Below are 18512 nucleotides of genomic sequence, written 5' to 3'. Positions count from 1 at the left end.
GTACTGGTATTAATTAATGGACAGAGGCTTCTTTTTCCAAATTGCAAGTCTTGAACAAAGTGTCTTAGCTTAAGCTTAGCTTTGATCGGTATTTGGCATTTAATATTAACAACTAACCTTTAGAGAGCAACTCGACCGCGAACACACTGCACAACAGCTCTGATGAGATAAGCCACCACATGCATCTTTGGTTTACAAGTAAGAGTTTTTGCTAACACAATATTTCTCAAGATATTTGATATCAAATAGTTTTGTGAAACATATGAAAAATTAAAGTTTTTAACGTTTTATAATATCAATAATGCTCCACATTCATACAAAAAATACATCCAAGTTATCCAAGCAGTTTTTCCTAGACACGCCTCCCCCGCTCTCCAACTCGTTTGTGATACACGCGCCTAGCATATTAACGTAAACCTTCTCTGCTACAACCTAAACCTTCTTCTCTGCTCGCGTTCTTCTTCTTTTCTACTCGCATTTTTCTTCGTTCTTCTCTGCTAGTTCTTCTTCTTCAATTTGCATTCCATTCAACGTAATAAGATTCGTCGTTCTTCTCTGCACGCATCCATCTTCTTCATCTTCTTCTTTGTTCTGCTTACATTGGATTTATCTTCTTCTCATTCTTCTTCGCTTTTTTCTTCGATCTAGACATAGCATTTATCTCTAAATCGAAGCAATGAATAATTCAACTTTAAATCAATTGAATGAAATCAATTTGGATTATTCTTCTGAATCCTATCAAGCGGACGAGGTTTGGAATGTAATTGTTAAATTGAATTGAATTTTATGCACGTAGGTGTTCTGAATTGAATTGAATTGAATTGATAATCTCTAAGTTGTAGACACAAGTGTTATGAATTTGATTTTATATAATAGATAATGTTTCGTTCATTTAGTACTATACAATTGATTCGCCTTAAATTAATATTCGGTTCATTGTGCAGACAGCTCTTCAAATTTGAATTTATATAATGGATAATGTTTCGTTCATTTAGTACTATACAATTGTTTCACCTTAATAAAGTGTCCGGTTCATTGTGCAGAAAGCTTTTCAAATTTGAATTTATATAATGGATAATGTTCCGTTCATTTAGTACTATACAATTGTTTCACTCTATGAAACATGTTCGGTTCATTATGCAGACAGTCTTTCGAATTTGAATTTATATAATGGATAATGTTTCATTCATTTAGTACTATAGAATTGTTTCACCTTAATAACATGTTCAATTCATTATACAATTGGGATAATTTTCAAGACACTAAAAGAAGCTGGAAAGTTTTACAAAAATTATTCCAAACTTGCTGGTTTTTCTACCAAAATAAGGAACACGACTCGGAAGGAAGACGAGGTTAAGAATCAACAAATCATATGTAGCAGAGAGGGGAGGTAAAAATCCAAAATATCTCCAACTCTGAAGACAAACACCTCAGCTGGGTTAAACTGTCTAGCCAGGCTTTACGTACACATAATGAAAGACGTCGGTCTTTGGATAATTTCCACAGTTGTTCTGAATCATTCACACCCTTGCTGTCCAGACCGTGTAGAGATACTAAAACAACACAGGGAGCTAAGCATGTTTGTGCTTTGCACCATCGAAACCAACAAGGAAGCCGGAATCAAACCGAGAAACACTTACCAATCATTCGTAGCAGCAGCCGGCAGTCATTGGGAACTAAGTTTTATAGAAAAAGACGTGAGGAATTACATCACAAGGAAAGTACGAAATGTGTCGGAACAAGACGATGCCAAAGAATTCGAGAAGTACTTATTAAGAATGAAAGAGAAGAACCAAAATTTCTTTTTCGAGCTTAACCTCGAAGGCAATCACTCCATCAAACATGCATTCTGGGCTGACGCAAGAAGCAGGGCTACATGCGAATATTTTGGTGACAAAGTTTCAATCGACACCACGTACAACACAAACAAGTATTCGGTTCACCCAAATTAAGTCTTTAGGTTCACTAAATTTACACATTTCTGTTCATAAATGTTTGGATGTGTCCATTTATGCAGGTACAATCTGGTTTTTAGTTCTTTTGTGGGCATGAATCACCACGATCAGTCAATACTTGTCAAATGCGCTCTGATGAAAAACGAGGACATCTAATCATTCAAATGGCTATGCGGGTGTTGGCTCCGTTACAAGGGAGGAAAGGCACCAAAAGGCATTCTCGCCGACCAATGCGCATTGATGTAAAGGGCCATCGAGATGTGCATGCCAACAACAATTCACCGGTGGTGCATCTGGCACATCATAAAGAAGATCCCAAACAAACTAAATGGCTACAAGTGACACGAAGAAATTGAACAAGAGATGAGCCACGTCGTTTGGAACTCGTTCACAAAAGACGCATTCGACAGAAAACTGAAACAATTTCCTCACAAAGTATGGCCTCAGAGGCTCCAGGTAACCGAGGTTTCAATTCGAATTATTTTCATACTGTTACTTTTTTTGTTAAAATGCACACAGGTTTCGTTTTAATCCAGCTCATGTTTTCGATTCATTCTACAGAGCTATACGAAGATCGTCATATATATATTTCAGTTTACCTGGATCACCACTTTTGAGTCGAGATGAGAAGCACACAAAGGAGCGAGAGCATGCACGAATTTTTTAACAAGTTCATCACACGCAACAAAGATTGCCTAGCAAGCAGAGAGCAAAGAGAGAGAGAATTTGATGGTGTAGATTTTCACACGATGATACTATGCACAACAAAATCAGCAACAGAGGCTCAATTTCAGCACGTGTGTACCCACGAGAAGTTCAAGGAAGTTCAAGAACAATTCAAAGAAAAGGTGAACTGCATCACAAGATCAAAGCATTTCACCCTAGGTTCACAACATACGAAGTTATAGAGCAGGTTTCTAACTCCACATTCAACAAGTTTTTCGTCATCTACGACGCAGTATCACGAGAGGTAAAGTGCCAGTGTCTACTGTTCAAGTCAAGGGGCATATTATGCCGCCATTCCTTGAGCGTCTTAATCTTCGAGCGAGTAAATAATGTGGCACCGAAATACATACTAGAACGCTGGAGCAAGAATATAAAGAGGAGGCCTACATATATCAGGAGCAGCTAAGACGAGCCTCTACTGGAGCCGATAAGTAAGAGATTCGACGATTTGGTGTTTCGGTAGCACAATATATGCGAATTTGTGTCAGAGACCGAGGAGCTGACTGAAACTCTGCACTGGGCCTTTGACAATGTCATGGCGGAGATGCAAGAATATCAAGCGAGAAGCAAAGGAAAAAGTTCGTTATCCCACGAAGAAGCGACGTTGAGTGATGTGAACAACCTTCAAAGCCATCCAAGTGTCAGAACAAGAGGCTACCCGAAGAACAGACTTGGGATCAAACTTGGAAAGAAAGATCTCAAACACCATGAAGAAAAAGAAAAAGCCAACTCCAAGCGAGATAAATTGATTTGCTTTCGATTAGGAAAAAAATTCATTTTTACATTTTGCTAATATACGATTTCTTTTCTATTTTGCTGTTGAACCTTTTAGACGGCTGATCAACGATTCAGTCAAGTTCCAGCCTTTACAATTCACCAGATTTAAATTATCCCAGAGAGGATTATAGGAGTTTCAGTTTTATGTAACATAAATTTCCATTCATGTATCAACAAATTTCAATTCATTGGAGTTATAGGAGGTTTAATTTCTGGCTGATGTTAGTCTTTATTGAATAGTCACTTTTTGTGTTTGATATTAACTTTCTGAAATTTTTTATTAAATAGTCACTTTTTTGTTTATTGACTAGTCAATTTATTCTATTATGTCAAAGAGTTCAGGTGTTTCTGAAACTGAATACTGATGTAAACATTTTTTAAAAATTAGCTCTCTGCAATAGTGATATATGCTCTTTTTCAGTCCATCCAATGTATTAATTTTGGTTCATTTGATTTTTTGGGGCTCTTAATGTTTGATAAATGCCCTGATTTTATTCAATATCAACCTAGAACAAAACAGCAGCTAGACAGTTCCAACAGATATATACATTAACATTAGATTAGATTTCCAATAACATTTACATTAATATTCACATATATACATTCAAAGAAGCAGTGTTTGCTTTTTTAAACAAGTTAAAAAATATATTGTTAATTACAATCAATTAAATAAAGTGTGTCCTATTTACTATCTGTATCCGCAGATGTGAATTTACAAAAAGGGTTGGAGAGGGCAATAGATGGCTCCGAGAGTCTTATTACTTCTGATGCCCGAATCATTTGGTCTCTGATTTTGTTGATTTTGTGCAATAGAATGTTTGGACCATATTCGCGTCTGAAGGCATCAATTTCATTCTACAATTCAATTAAAAGGAATTAGTTACATAAGAAATTAACCTAATTGAAATAAGAAATCAAAGAATTATATTAATTTAGAAACTACTTACTTGTGTCTAAGCTTTATATTAACACCTCTTATCTTTTTTTATCTTTCGGGGATCAATTATTTCAAGCCATTTCATGACATATATTGCACAATCATAGCTAAACAAGAATTAAGTGAAATATGATTAATAGTATACAAAATAAAACACATTAAAAATAGTACTATAGAAGAGAAAGATTTTTACCTTGTACGTTGACAATTCAGCCTGATATACTCTGCTTCTTCTCCCTTTCCGTCCTCAATTAAGGGCTCTGCCCCAGCGTAAACCCTCATCTGGGAAACTATTAGCCCCTGAAAGGGATACAAAAAGTGAATAAAAATTAGCAACTACAATGAACCGAACTCTGTTCATGTTATGAATAAATTATGATAAACATTCAATCAGCAAGAGAAATATTTTGTGCATGCAAAAGAACCCAAGTGAATACATAACAGTCAGGTGAATCAAAATTAGAAATTACACTTAACCGAACATCAATCATGATTTGAATAAAATGTTATAAACATTCAATCAAGAAGGGAAACATTTCTGCATGCAATAGAACTCAACTAAGCACTTAAGGAAACCAAATGTAAAATCACCAACTGTAATGAACCGAATTCTACTCATATTTGAATTTTACAACAAAATTTGTATGATTTAAATAACTTAGAACAAATTTGTTCAGTTTAATTCTCAAGCCAGGTATTTCTTCTTTCTTCTTATTCACAGGGTCAAGCGCATAGAATGTCTTTTTCTGGACATCGACAATCCACAACCACTGGTGACCTCCATTGCAAATCGGCACAAACAGCTGAAATTTGGGAAAATGATAGAATATTTCATTTGAAATGATAGCAAACGAGTGAATTATCAAAGAATTTTTAGAAATCACAACTTACAAATGGATGCGATGCGAGTTTTCTTTTGTCAAGAAAACGGTGGTAGTGGGCATATTGGTCGACATCCATCCGGTTTAGATCCATGTATTTCTCGCCATGGTTTCCCAACATAAACATCTGCAAAACGAACCTCAGTTAAATCACAAATGAACCAAATTATTTATCAGAACCATTAAAACACCAATCATGCGCTGAATAAAATGTGATAAACATTCAATTAACAGGAAAAATATTTCTGCATGCATAAGGACTCAACTGAACACACTAACAATGAAGTGAATTAAAATGGCGAACTCCACTGAACTGAACACCATTCATGTGCTGAATAAACATGATAAATATTCAATCATCAAGAAAAATATTTCTGCATGCAAAAGGACTCAACTGAACAGTTGAGAATCAAATGAATCAACATGACGAACTCCACTGAACAGAACTCCATTCATGTTTTAAATAAAACGTGATAAACATTCAAACAGCAGGGAATAAAAAATTTGGCTTACTGCAATATCTGCCGGCACACAATATATTTGTTCCTGAAACCGGCGACCATTTATTTGGTTGAGAATCTTGCAATGTGCATTGACCACCTACAGGAAGAAAATTTATGAGATATACGGTATAAGATTCTTTAGAAAAATCATTAATGTTAACGAAATAGGCAAAAAATTTACCGTGGTTTCCACATGTTGTTTGGGCATTAGAGACATGAAATGATGTCTAAGCCCCTCGAAATTCGCTTCATGCTTCAAGACGAATATGGTGTCATATTCGTTGGTACAATCTTTGGTTTGTTTTAGATGTGTCATCCAATGATAACACTTCTCCATCAACTCCTCCATGATTTCTTTCTCTTTCTCCGGAGTTTTGTACCCTTCAGCGACTGTGAGGCTTGACTCGGCACTTGTTGCATCAGAAAATTTCTATGCTGTCGCCACCCCAGCATCTACCACCGTGTCCGCCTATATTTTGAGTTAACTCACTATCAGTTGAGAAGGAGGACTTGGTTGAGATGCTGGGGGACTTATCCTAAGGCTGAAGGAAGGTGCATCATCTTCCCGTTGCCTAGGATGAGCAGCACTGCAAGAGTTTCAAGCAATAAGGAAAAAGCAGTACCATATAACATGAAATTTAATAAAAATGATATTAATTAAAACTTACACATTCAAAGGAGGTTATGGCTCCGCCTTCCTCGGTGAAGATTCTTCGCCGGCCTGCTTTTCGGATTTCGGAGGGCAGCTATAACAAACAAAAAATAATTGATTTCTGGATTCTAATGAATCGCAAATAGAGAATGTAATGAACCAAAATTATCCAGATCCGAACAAGTAGTAAAACTTACACATCAATGTGTGCTTCTTCTTCCTTTTGTCTTATCGCTAGAGGTTCTTGGCACGGTTGCTGTTGTAGTTTCGGAGGGTTACTGCATTAAATAGAAAAGAGTTCAATAATGACTCCAAATTATTATCCTATACCATTAAATTAAATAGAAAGAATTTTATGTGCAACTTACTCATTAACAGAAGCTTCTTGTGGTTCATTTTTAGAAGGGACATAGGTAAAGTCATCATTTATTAGCTCTTCCTTAAGAGAACTCGGATGAGACACCGCAATAGGAGCTCTAAGAAATGTAAACAAGGAAAAAGTTAATGCTGAATAACTAGAATAGGTACTGAGAAACCAAATTTGCACATTGAAAAACTCACATATCCAAAGTTTCTTGTCGAACTGCAATAATTTGGAGGTCAGGTTCAGGTGTAGCGCTACTGACAATTAAAAAAAAAAATTGGTCAATACTTCACTCAATACATCGACAAGCAAAAGCATGCATATTTTAATCAAGTGGATCAAAATGACCAACTTCACTGAACCGAACTCTATTGATGTTCTAAATAAAACGTGATAAACATTCAAATAGCTAGAAAAATATTTCTGCATGCAAAACAACTCTACTGAACACTTAACAATCAAGTGAATGAAAATGATCAACTCTACTGAACCAAACTACATTCATGTTTTGAATAAACAAAAATTAATAAAAAATTATTACCTAAATCTACAAGACCAACATAAATATTTTGACTTACATAGGTGGAGTTTGGGATCTCTATTTTTGATGGATTTTCTTTCTTCTAAAAACTTTTACCAAGGTTTCCAAAGTACTTTTCCTAATAAAAAAGATACCAAATTAAAATCATCAACCAAGATTAAAAGCAGATGATTAAAAACACATCAAATTCATTTTTGGAATCCAATGAACGACACTTAAACCTAGAATTAACCAAATTTACCTAGCATTTGCTGGTGCATTCACAGACGGTGTGGAGCTTATCTGAGTTTGTAAAGGCTCGCTGTCCAAATTTATAGTCGACGGTCTAAGCAAAAAAAATCAATTTTATTCAGTAAATCTAGTGACAAGAGGTTTAGCAAAAGTTAGCAAACAAAAAAAAAGAACTTGATATAAGAAATCGAATCTTACATCTCAGAGAAATCATTTCAGGCCTCTGTCGGGTCAAAATCATCTAGAGCAACATTTGTATTTCTAGCTCCATCATTTTTTCTCTTTGATCTTTTTTCTTTTAACAGCTGCAATGCATGTCTTCTTCTTTCGGCAGCGCTATCCTTTACTTGTTCACTTCTAAAAAATCATAAAATAAGTATTAAGGAACCTAAAATGAAAGCATCAATAACTGAAAATATGATTCCAAAAACTTACTCCTTTTCAGATTCAGTTTTGTTCTCTGAATCTGTCAGAATAATCTTGCTTGATTTGGTTTTTTTTTGGCCACCCTCTCCGATTGTTTTTTTTTTCACTGTGGGTTCTTTTTCGAATTTTTTTCCTCTACAACACACACAAACACATTGAATTTATACCGGAGACAAATATCACAACCGTTATTTACTTAACAAGCACACACAAACAATTTTCAGCAAATAAAAGCAAAACCAAACCAAATGAACATCATACAATTACAGCACTGAACCGAAAATAATCAATTTTCAAACTTACTGGTTTTCAGATTCACTTGTGCTCTCGGAATCCGTCGGCACAAGCTTCTTTTTTTTCAACCATCTTCTGTGGTTGTTTTCTTTTTTTATGTCGCTATTTTTTCAATTTCTTCTTCTTCTCTGCGGTACATAAGAACCAGCGCATAAGAAAAAATTTAAACAAATAGAACATCAGACAAAGATAGTGTTGAACCGAAAATAGGCATTTTCGAAACTTACTGGTTTTCGAATTCAGTTGGGCTTTCCGAATCTGTCAAACTGCTCTAGTTTTGAGATTCACTTGTTGTTTCTGAATTCGTCAAAATGATTTTTTGTTTTTTCACCAACCTCTGTTGTCTTATTTTTTTGGCTGACGGTGTTTTCTCGGACTCAGATTCGGATTTGGAAAAAGTGTCTTCTTCCAAAGAAGAATCCAGAATAACAATTTTCTTTTCTTCTTTCTTCCCTTTTTCCTTTCACTTTCCCCTTCAGAGAAGCTGTTTTCTTCTCCACCTTATTTTCTTTTGTTTTTTTCCTCCTTTAATTGTTTTCTATACAGAAGTCCCTAAATACACAAGCTAATTTAGTTGGCAGAATATTTTAGAAGCATCTGAAATGAAATTTTAAGGAGAAATTTTGGTTTAATTTACCATTGTATCGGTTGTTTCCTTAAAAATCCGGTCGAGCATCATCTTCTTTGTCCAGTGAGCCACCCACGGTAGTCCGGGTGCATCAGGTGCATCCAAGCGAGGGAACTTGAATTCATGGAAATAAATCAGCATGAAAACAAACACACAGTCGTCAATGGACAGTTTCTTTCCCTTTCTCTTGTTTTTTATCCCCTTCCTCAAGAAGCTTAGCACATGATTTGCCCAATCCTATTGTCGGATGTTGTCCACACGATGGGCAGGCGGCTTATGGATCGGGGAGGCCATGCTTACCTTCGTTGGCAGTAAGAAACATTTCTGTACGAAGATGACAAAAGTCCTCCGGAATTTCTTCCGGTTCTCCTCCCTTTCAACACTCATTTCGAGGACAAACTTTGTCAAAGACACCAATGTAACATATTTGAAGCTGTCAATTATCGCCTTGTCTGCCTCATTTAGACTGTCGTACTCAACTTTTTCAGGAAAATGATTTCCTACAATATTTTAATAGCAAAAAATCAACCAAAAAGGTTCAGTTTCATTTTCTATATCCAAATGAACCAAAAGTAAAGGAACCAAAGAACCGAAAATAAGCAGAAAGTAGAAAGTGTATTACCGCCGTGGTTTATGCCCAGCACAACTGCTACCTTTCCAAGTGTTATGTATATTTTTCCATGGAGAATTTTTAAGTAACCATCATAGTCATCATAGCAAGCAACCCATTCTCTCAAGAGGCTGTGAGAGACGTTTATTTCCAAGACATGTGCCAGCACACCGAAGCCCATTTCTTCAACAATATCTTTCTTTCCTTGGCTCATTTCCTTGAACTGTAACACCCTAATATTCAAATCCTTATGCTCGAGTCATAAGTCAATGATATTACGGTGGTACGACTCTCAGGTGGATTTTTAAATATATAAACATAGGTAATTTCGAAAGGAGTATTAATCGAGGAGCCTGAAAAGAGTAGAAATCAAATCGCGAAGACGTATCACTCACGTTTCGACAACGAAAAGATAAAACGTGAAGCCGAAAGCAATATATGGACAAGGCATAAAGGAGATTAAGAGATAGATAACAGATAGATATATATAATATAAGTAAATAGCCACTAGTCGCGACCCGCGAAGTTTAGGCCGGCTAGGGTACAATATGAAAGTAACTGACAACAGTACATCCTAATCTCTCCCAAAGGAAACATAAGAGCCTCTATAGGCATGTTCCAAAAGAGTTCAACACATAATATAATCTTTTCAAAACAAAGGTGGAGAGATTCTAAGGAAAACACAAAGTAGAGAAAATAAATATCTTCGCCGTTTCTCAGACGAACCGCAGCTCACTTCTGAGCACCTGAACCTATATCTGAAAAACAAGAGATATATACGGAATGAGAACCCCGGGCCCATGGGTTCCCAGTACGGTAAAAGTGCCAAATAAATACAATGCACTGCAACAAAAACTCACTAAGCATCCTAAACTCCTTTTCTCCAAGTATCCAGCCTAGATTCTCACTAATCCATGAATAGGCATCTGTCGTAAGGGGATACTAAATCTAGTTCATGTTACACATGTTTCCCAACTCGCTGATTCTTACACGAATCAGACTCAGAATTATAAGCAAAACCATCACCAGTTGTTCTGTCTCAGCAACTCTATATCAATACATCATACCCTCGCCTGGAGCTAGTGAAATCACATCACTGCGTCTACCCAGGGGGCTCAAATTATCTCATTCCAAAAATCATCATCATCATGCTATCGCATCATCAATTCATCTCATCAAGTACAGCCCTCAACATCCAGCGACACCAACATGAGGGATCTCTCAGTTGTACAAACACAAGCAATGCAGACAAGTAATACACAAATAAGGTACAAGTAGAACAAGTAGCACATAATCAGGTAGCATAGCATATATGATGTAGAAATCCAAAACAAATAGACAAACCCAAATAATTCAAACATATGCAAATGATGTATGCCTGCCCTATGGCTGATGATATCATCTGTCGGTTATATAGCCAACCCGACATGTCCTGGTAGCTAACCATTGGACAGAAACACCCCTTGCGGAGCAAGTAGGTTTGAGCTACAACCCCCTTGCTACTACCCGCTCAACCCAGAGCCAGTGGAACAACCACTACTGCGGCTACTACCCAGGCGGGTGTTTAAAAGCTCAACCTGGAGCGAGTGGATTCACCACTACTGCCGCTACTACCCAGGTGTCACAATCTCTGACCTGGAGCAAGTGGGACGAACCACAACCCTTGCTACTGCCCAGGTATCTTAAGCATTAACCCGGAGCAAGCGGGACGAACCACAACCCTTGCTACTGCCCAGGTATCTTAAGCATTAACCCGGAGCAAGCGGGACGAACCACAACCCTTGCTACTGCCCAGGTATCTTAAGCATATATTCATTCAATCTCAATTCATATTATCAATCCTCATTGTTATCAAACCTCAAACATTAACCTGGAGCAAGTGGGACGGACCCCAACCCTTACTACTACCCAGGTATCAGAGTTACATTCATTCAAAACTCCATAATTAACTCATTTATCATAAACATCATTTTTCGTCTCATACCCGGAGCAAGTGGACAACGCCACTGCCTACTACCCGGGGTTACACATCACATTTCAACATTTTCCATTATTATCCATTTAACACATTCATTCATTAATCATATATGCATTTATACTCAGCCATAATCAATAATGGCTTTGCCGTGACCCGGCAATAACTCAGCCATCCGGCTCATGGTTCAATCAAGAACCAGCCATTTATCAATAAATATAGCCCTTCGGCTCATGGCATACACGGTACTCCTACCGCCATCCTCCATGTCTCATATAATCATCGTTGATCACCATTGATCATAACTTTTTCCCTTGCTTCACTCGCAAGTTACCACATCCCCTAGTTCCTTTCTCATTACTAAGCATATCATAATGATTTAATACATAAGGGGTGAGATCGGAGGCTTAGAAGTATGAGGTTTAGCTTTTAAAACTCAAACATCAACTTTGGCATGAAAACAATGCCACGCGTACGCGTACTCCACGCGCACGCGTGGATGGCCTTAAAAACTCATCGACGCGCAAGTGTCATGCACGCTAACGCGTGGATAAAAAATTTGCCAAATCGACACGCAAGCGTCAACCACGCGTACGCGTGGATACTCTCGTGCCCCAGGCACAAAGCTGGCACAGTTCTGGCACAACTCTCTGGAAAATGGCTGGGCATTGGGGTGCAGCACTATCGGCGCGCCCGCGCACATCACGCGCACGCGTGGATGGTGCTTTCTGGAAGATCGGCGCGTACGCGCCAAGTGCGCCCACGCGCAAGGGGTTATTCTGCTAAAAATTTTCTAAGTTAAAAACTGCAGAATTCACAGATTCAACCCCCAATCTTCTGACAGACATAACTCTCTCATTTTAAATCGTTTTTCACCCGTTCTTCGAACGGCATGGACATCCCGGATCCAATTTCATTTCTAAACAGATTTGGCACAAAACAGAGATCCGTAGTCCAAGTTATGTCCCGTCAAAGTATGCCCAAAAACCATATTTTTCATACAAAACCACAAAGTGCCATTTTCAAAACAAGCCATTTTCAACTCTTTTCAAAATCAACCAAAACATGCCAATTTCATCCCTTTTCTTTGAAATCAATTGAAATATATCAAATTCAACGTCAAGCCTCCTCGACTCACACATTGACACATTACCACAATTCACAAAACCGCCATATAACCATTTTTACCCATTTCAAACAAATGGCTAAATTACAAACACATCAACATGTTATACATCCTTCCTCATCCCAATTTCCAACAATACTATTTCGATTCAACCATCATTATACATGATCAATATCATACTCACTATCACGTGGTTTCATCCCCAAATCAACCTCAATCATTCCTCAAACATATATCACAACATACATATCTCTCATGCATTATCATACCATCAAGGCATCAATAATCATGATCACATATATGACCACATAACATACCTCAACCAAAACCAAACATACCTCATCTATACAATTTCACCCAAAATTACCAATTTCCACACTTCAACTCCTCAAACCTCATTATTCAATAACCAACCCAATCATTCATATATTCATTATCTGAAATTCATCCAATCACTTGTGTCATCATACAATGCACACATCAACTTACCTTACTTACCTCTTTTCGGCCTCTGGCCCAAAATTCACGGCCTCCGGCCCAATTTCACAATTTAAATGCATAAACCACAAATCAATACTCATTACCCAATATATCAAATTTTCAATACACCAAGCATACAAGGCCACACAATTCTCAACCCAATCATCAATTCACATTACATACCAACTATGCATATTAGCACCAACCATTTACACAATCCAAACTTAATCCTAGGGGCATCTAGCCTAGGAATTCTCATCACACCACACGGTACTTAAATGAAACTTAAACCGTACCTCTTGTAGCCAAATCAATTGAGCCTCTTCTTTAGAAGTCTCCACCAAACTTAGTCCCAAGCCTCACCAAAGCTCCTCAAACAACACCAATCTCCCAATCGTGCACCAAAACCATCAAATGCACTAACATAACCGATATTACATACATACATCAACCTAGGGCTCATAAAGATGATAAATCACAAGGGTTTGAGCACTTCTTACCTCAGCCCATATGAAGTAGGGATAGAACCCACTTAGAATCCATGTTGGAGTATCCCTAAACACCCAAAATCACAAGATTTCAACACTAACTTCCCAAAAACGTGTAACGGTCGGGAATTTCGAAAAATGGGCAGAGATGAATGGAATACTCACCACAAAACTTAGATAGAATTGTAGAGGATGAAAAGAGCGACGCGTGACCGCAAACGGCTCGTCAATCGGAGCTCCGTAGCTCAAGTTATGGTGGTTTGAAGATCAAAGAGAGTTAGGTTTTCTCTCTTCTCTTCTCTCTTCTCAATTCAGCGCCCCACACACCTTCTTTAGGGCAAAATGAGCTGAAATGCTCATAACTAATGTTTATATATGTTGGGTCTTGGGCCCACTTAGGCCCGGTTCACTTATTTTTGTCCGTTGGCCCAATTTTGGACCAAAACCTTTAAGATTAGCGCTCTAAATCGCACTTCAAATATTTCTACCTCCCCTAATTATAATCCCTCATTTCTTAATCTTATTTACTCATAATCAATTTTCTCAGCTGAAGTACCAGACAGGTCTCAGCCGGTACTGCCGATCAAAATTTCACTGCGCGCTTTTACGCAGAAAACTATGTCTTCCGACTCGAAAAAATTCACTGAATCCAAATATCACATTGAAATCATCAAATTCCAATCGCCAAATCTTCCAACCATATTCGCTCCTACTTAACTCATTATTTAATTAATTTCGGTTAGACCGGGTATTACATGAACACCCTCGCTATTGCCTTTGTCTGACATCTACAATCGTGAGTTTTCTACAAGGTTTCAAAACAAAATGTCACGATATATATATAATACAAAATAGATTTTATTCAAATGAAAGGCGATAAATATATTTAATGTGTCCCTATGCTTACATTATAGTGCGGCTTCTCCTTTTTTGTTACCATCATCTTTTTTATTTTTGCTGTAAGGACAAAAAAATTTGGTCAATAATTCACTCAATACACAGCACAAGCATGCATATTTTAATCAAGTGAATCAAAATGGCCAACTCTATTGAACCGAACACCATTCATGTGCTGAATAAAACGTGATAAATATTCAATCATCAAGAAAAATCTTTTTGCACAACAAAAAACTCAACTGAACACACTATAATCAAGTGAATCAAAATGACCAACACTACCGAACCGAACACCATTCATGTGCTGAATAAAACGTAATAAACATTCAATCAACAAAAAAATATTTCTACATTCACAAGAACTCAACTGAACATACTAACAATCAAGTGAATCAAAATGACCAACACCACTGAACCGAACACTATTCATGTACTGAATAAAACGTGATAAACATTCAATCAGCAAGAAAAATATTTCTGCATGCACAAAGACTCAACTGAACACACTAACAATCAAGTGAATCAAAATGAGTAACTCCAATGAATAGAATACTATTCATGTGCTCAATAAAACGTGATAAATATTCAATTATCAAGAAAAATATTTTTGCATACACAATGACTCAATTGACCACACTAACAATCAAGTGAATCAAAATGAGCAACTCCACTGAACCGAGTAACATTCATGTGCTGAATAAAACATCATAAACATTCAATCATCAAGAATAGCATTTCTCCATGCAAAAGAAGTCAACTGAACACACTAATAATCAAGTGAATCAAAATAAGCAACTCCACTGAACAGAAAGAAAATAAGAACATATTTCATTCCAAGCCCTAGTTACACAAAAAAATGGAATCAGAGTAAGTCGATCTACTAAACGAAGCAACTCAATCCACTAAACCTAAAATGAAACTAGAAGAAACGCAAGATTGCAAGATTTTAAATAAATAGTAGTTTTTCTCATACCTTTCACAGCCTCTTTTCTTGTTTTCATTTATTTTTTCTTCTTCCTTTCGAAATCTTCTCGTGATTCCTGAGTAGAAGCAATTTTCGCAGAGAAAACGGTTGTGCTTTGAGATTTTTTGAGAGTGATTCGAAGTTCTCCAGTAGCGGTTTCAATGTTGAAGAAGGAACATTGTTTCATATTCAAGACGCAAATGAATGTTAATGTTTCGGGGGGTTTGAAGCGTGTGAATTTCACGGTTCATTTAATGAGATTGGATTTTTTTAGTATTGGACCAGCTTGGATGGATTTAGATGAAAAATTATATAGAAATGTAACAAACTATATTTCACTTTTTTTTTGTGTGTGGTTATCTATTGTAAATTAATTATTATCAGAATTTCTCTCAAAATAAAATCAAACACGCGTAATTATTTACAATACAAAAATAAAAATAAAAAATTGAATGGATTTTATAGCAGAATTGAAGTTTTTCTTTCAATATATAGCTTATTAAATACGTATTTATGGTCCAAAGTCTTGCTCATAGATCTCGTAACCAAGGTAGAACCGATCATCAGTAACTAAGGATGTACGCAGATCGGATCGGATCAGATATAGTCGAAAATTCGATCAGATCCACACAATTTCTATCAGATCAGATCGGATATGATATCCGTATATTTTAGTATCGGATCCGATCTGCAAATATGCGGATCGGATCGGATCAGATCGAATATCGAATATATCAGCATAATTGAACCTTCTCTTTTTATTCATATTTCTATGTAAAAAATTCAATAAAAATATTTCTTTCACACTTTTAAACTTATTTATTCCTAAAATATTTTTAATCAAATTTTTTTAAATAACAAAAATAAAATAATACAATATATGAAAAATAATTACTAAATAAAACATACAAACAAGTAATATAATACCAAACATATATATATATATATATATATATATTTTTAATTATTATTGTGCAGATCTGCGGATTCGCAGATCGGATATGCGGATATAAAGCAAATATCTGCAATCCGATCCATAAAAGGTGTGGATCGGATCCTATCCGAATATTTACTGCAGATTTACAGATACGATCCAATCCATGAACATCCTATCAATAAATTGGTTGAAGAACTTTTTATTTATTTTTTAATCAAAAAGCTCTACATTGAAGTTGAACCAAAATAGGTGGAATATTAGTCTCAAAAATAAATGTTTCAAGTGATGAGTATGTCTGATAGGTATAATACATGATATAGAACATTATAAGAAAAAGGGGTAAACAATAAACTACTAAAATATACTTGAAAATTTATATTGAAAACAAAAATAATCTTAAAAAATATGAATAACAAATAAATTCTCAAAATACATAATAATCTGATAAACATAATCAGATATTAAATATATATTCTTAAAAAATTTTAAAAATAAGATCTTGATGAGATTTTTTGTAACATTATTAGAAAAATAATAGATACTTATTCTTAGAATTTAGTGATTTTACTCCACGTGAATATTTTTTAATATTTTTTTGCGAATGACAAAATTTTTTAAAAGAATTTTTTGAAAACAAATCCTATAGATTGATTTTTTTTCTATGTACCGACTAAATAGTTATCCAAATGTTTTCACAATAATTAGAATCAAATGGACAAGTCATTTATTAAATATAAAATTTGTTTGTTATTTACAATATTATATTTCGTGTTATTTTTATTATGTTTTTAAATTATTTAAAAAAATTTTGTTATTAATATTTTTTAAAGTTATTTTTATCAGCAATATGAACTTTTAAATACTATTTTAGTTATTTACTAAAAAAAATTGAAAAAGAATTTTTAGAATTTGTTCTTTGGGAGACAAAATGACTTAAATGTATTTAATCATACTTGTGAGAACTTAACTGTTAATCAAACATTTACTCCAAATTCTTGGATTACTAATCCAACCCAACCGAGAATTATAAGTTAAACTGATTATCTTAGTTATAATTAAATAATTATATAAAATTTTATTTTTTATTTTTAAAATAAGCATCATTTTAGTTTTATTTTTATATTAAATTAACTATTTTTTTAATTTTAATAACTATCAATTAGTTTTAATTTGTTATACATTTTAAGTATTATATAAAAGAGAATAAAGACCATAAATATAAAAATATAAAATATATTGAAATTAATAAAAAATATTTATTTTAAATTTAAAAATATAATTTGAAAATAAAAAAATCATGTATAATACAACAATTTAACTTAGTGATAAGCTAAGCCTTATCTTGGCTTTGGATTGGGTTTGGTTAGATTTAACTGAGTTTTTCGATTTTGATCAAATTTGGCCCGTTTTGATTGAGTTTAATTAAATTTGACTAAATTATTTATTGTTTAACTGATTTAAGTGATGATCTAATTTAATTTAGAGACCAGATCTTATTTGATCGATTGGATGATTAAGTTTTCAATTTAAATCGAGATTGATAACTACAAAAAAAATCTAGAAAACCAACTTATTTATATGCAATCAAGTAGTCAACTTTTAAAAAAAATCATTATTTTAAATTTTCAAAAATTAATTTTACGCTAAAAAAACACGCGTCCCCTACTCTTTTTCCCATCTTTTCTCCTCTTCCACCACGTCTCTCGCCCAGAAGTCATTCACATCCAGCAGCCATGCATCCTCAACTTCGAACGGTGCACGAGAACGACTGTCGCGATTACACTACAAACTGCGTTCGAAAACCACCGCCAGCAGCCGCACATCCTTGCACCACTTCCTTACACCATGTCTCTTCTTCTTCTTTTTCTTCTTCCACGCCTCTCCCTCCACATTTCTCTCTTTTTCTTTTCGATCACCGCTACTTACACTATCTCTCCAAAATCAAGAAACAAAAGAATTCTTTTTAATAATGTTGATTTTTTTTTAGATTTTGGATGATTCTTTTTAATAATTTTAAATGTTTGTATTTCTTACATTTTGTATGTCTGTTTTTTACTTTTTTATGGGTTTTAAATGTTTTTTCTTTTTTATATTTTAGATGTTTTTATCATGATTAAAAG

Source organism: Arachis hypogaea, chromosome 6 (assembly GCF_003086295.3).
Source record: "Arachis hypogaea cultivar Tifrunner chromosome 6, arahy.Tifrunner.gnm2.J5K5, whole genome shotgun sequence".
Taxonomy (NCBI): Eukaryota; Viridiplantae; Streptophyta; class Magnoliopsida; order Fabales; family Fabaceae; genus Arachis; species Arachis hypogaea.
The sequence above is the reverse complement of the archived record's forward strand: the minus strand, read 5'-3'. Positions refer to the sequence as shown.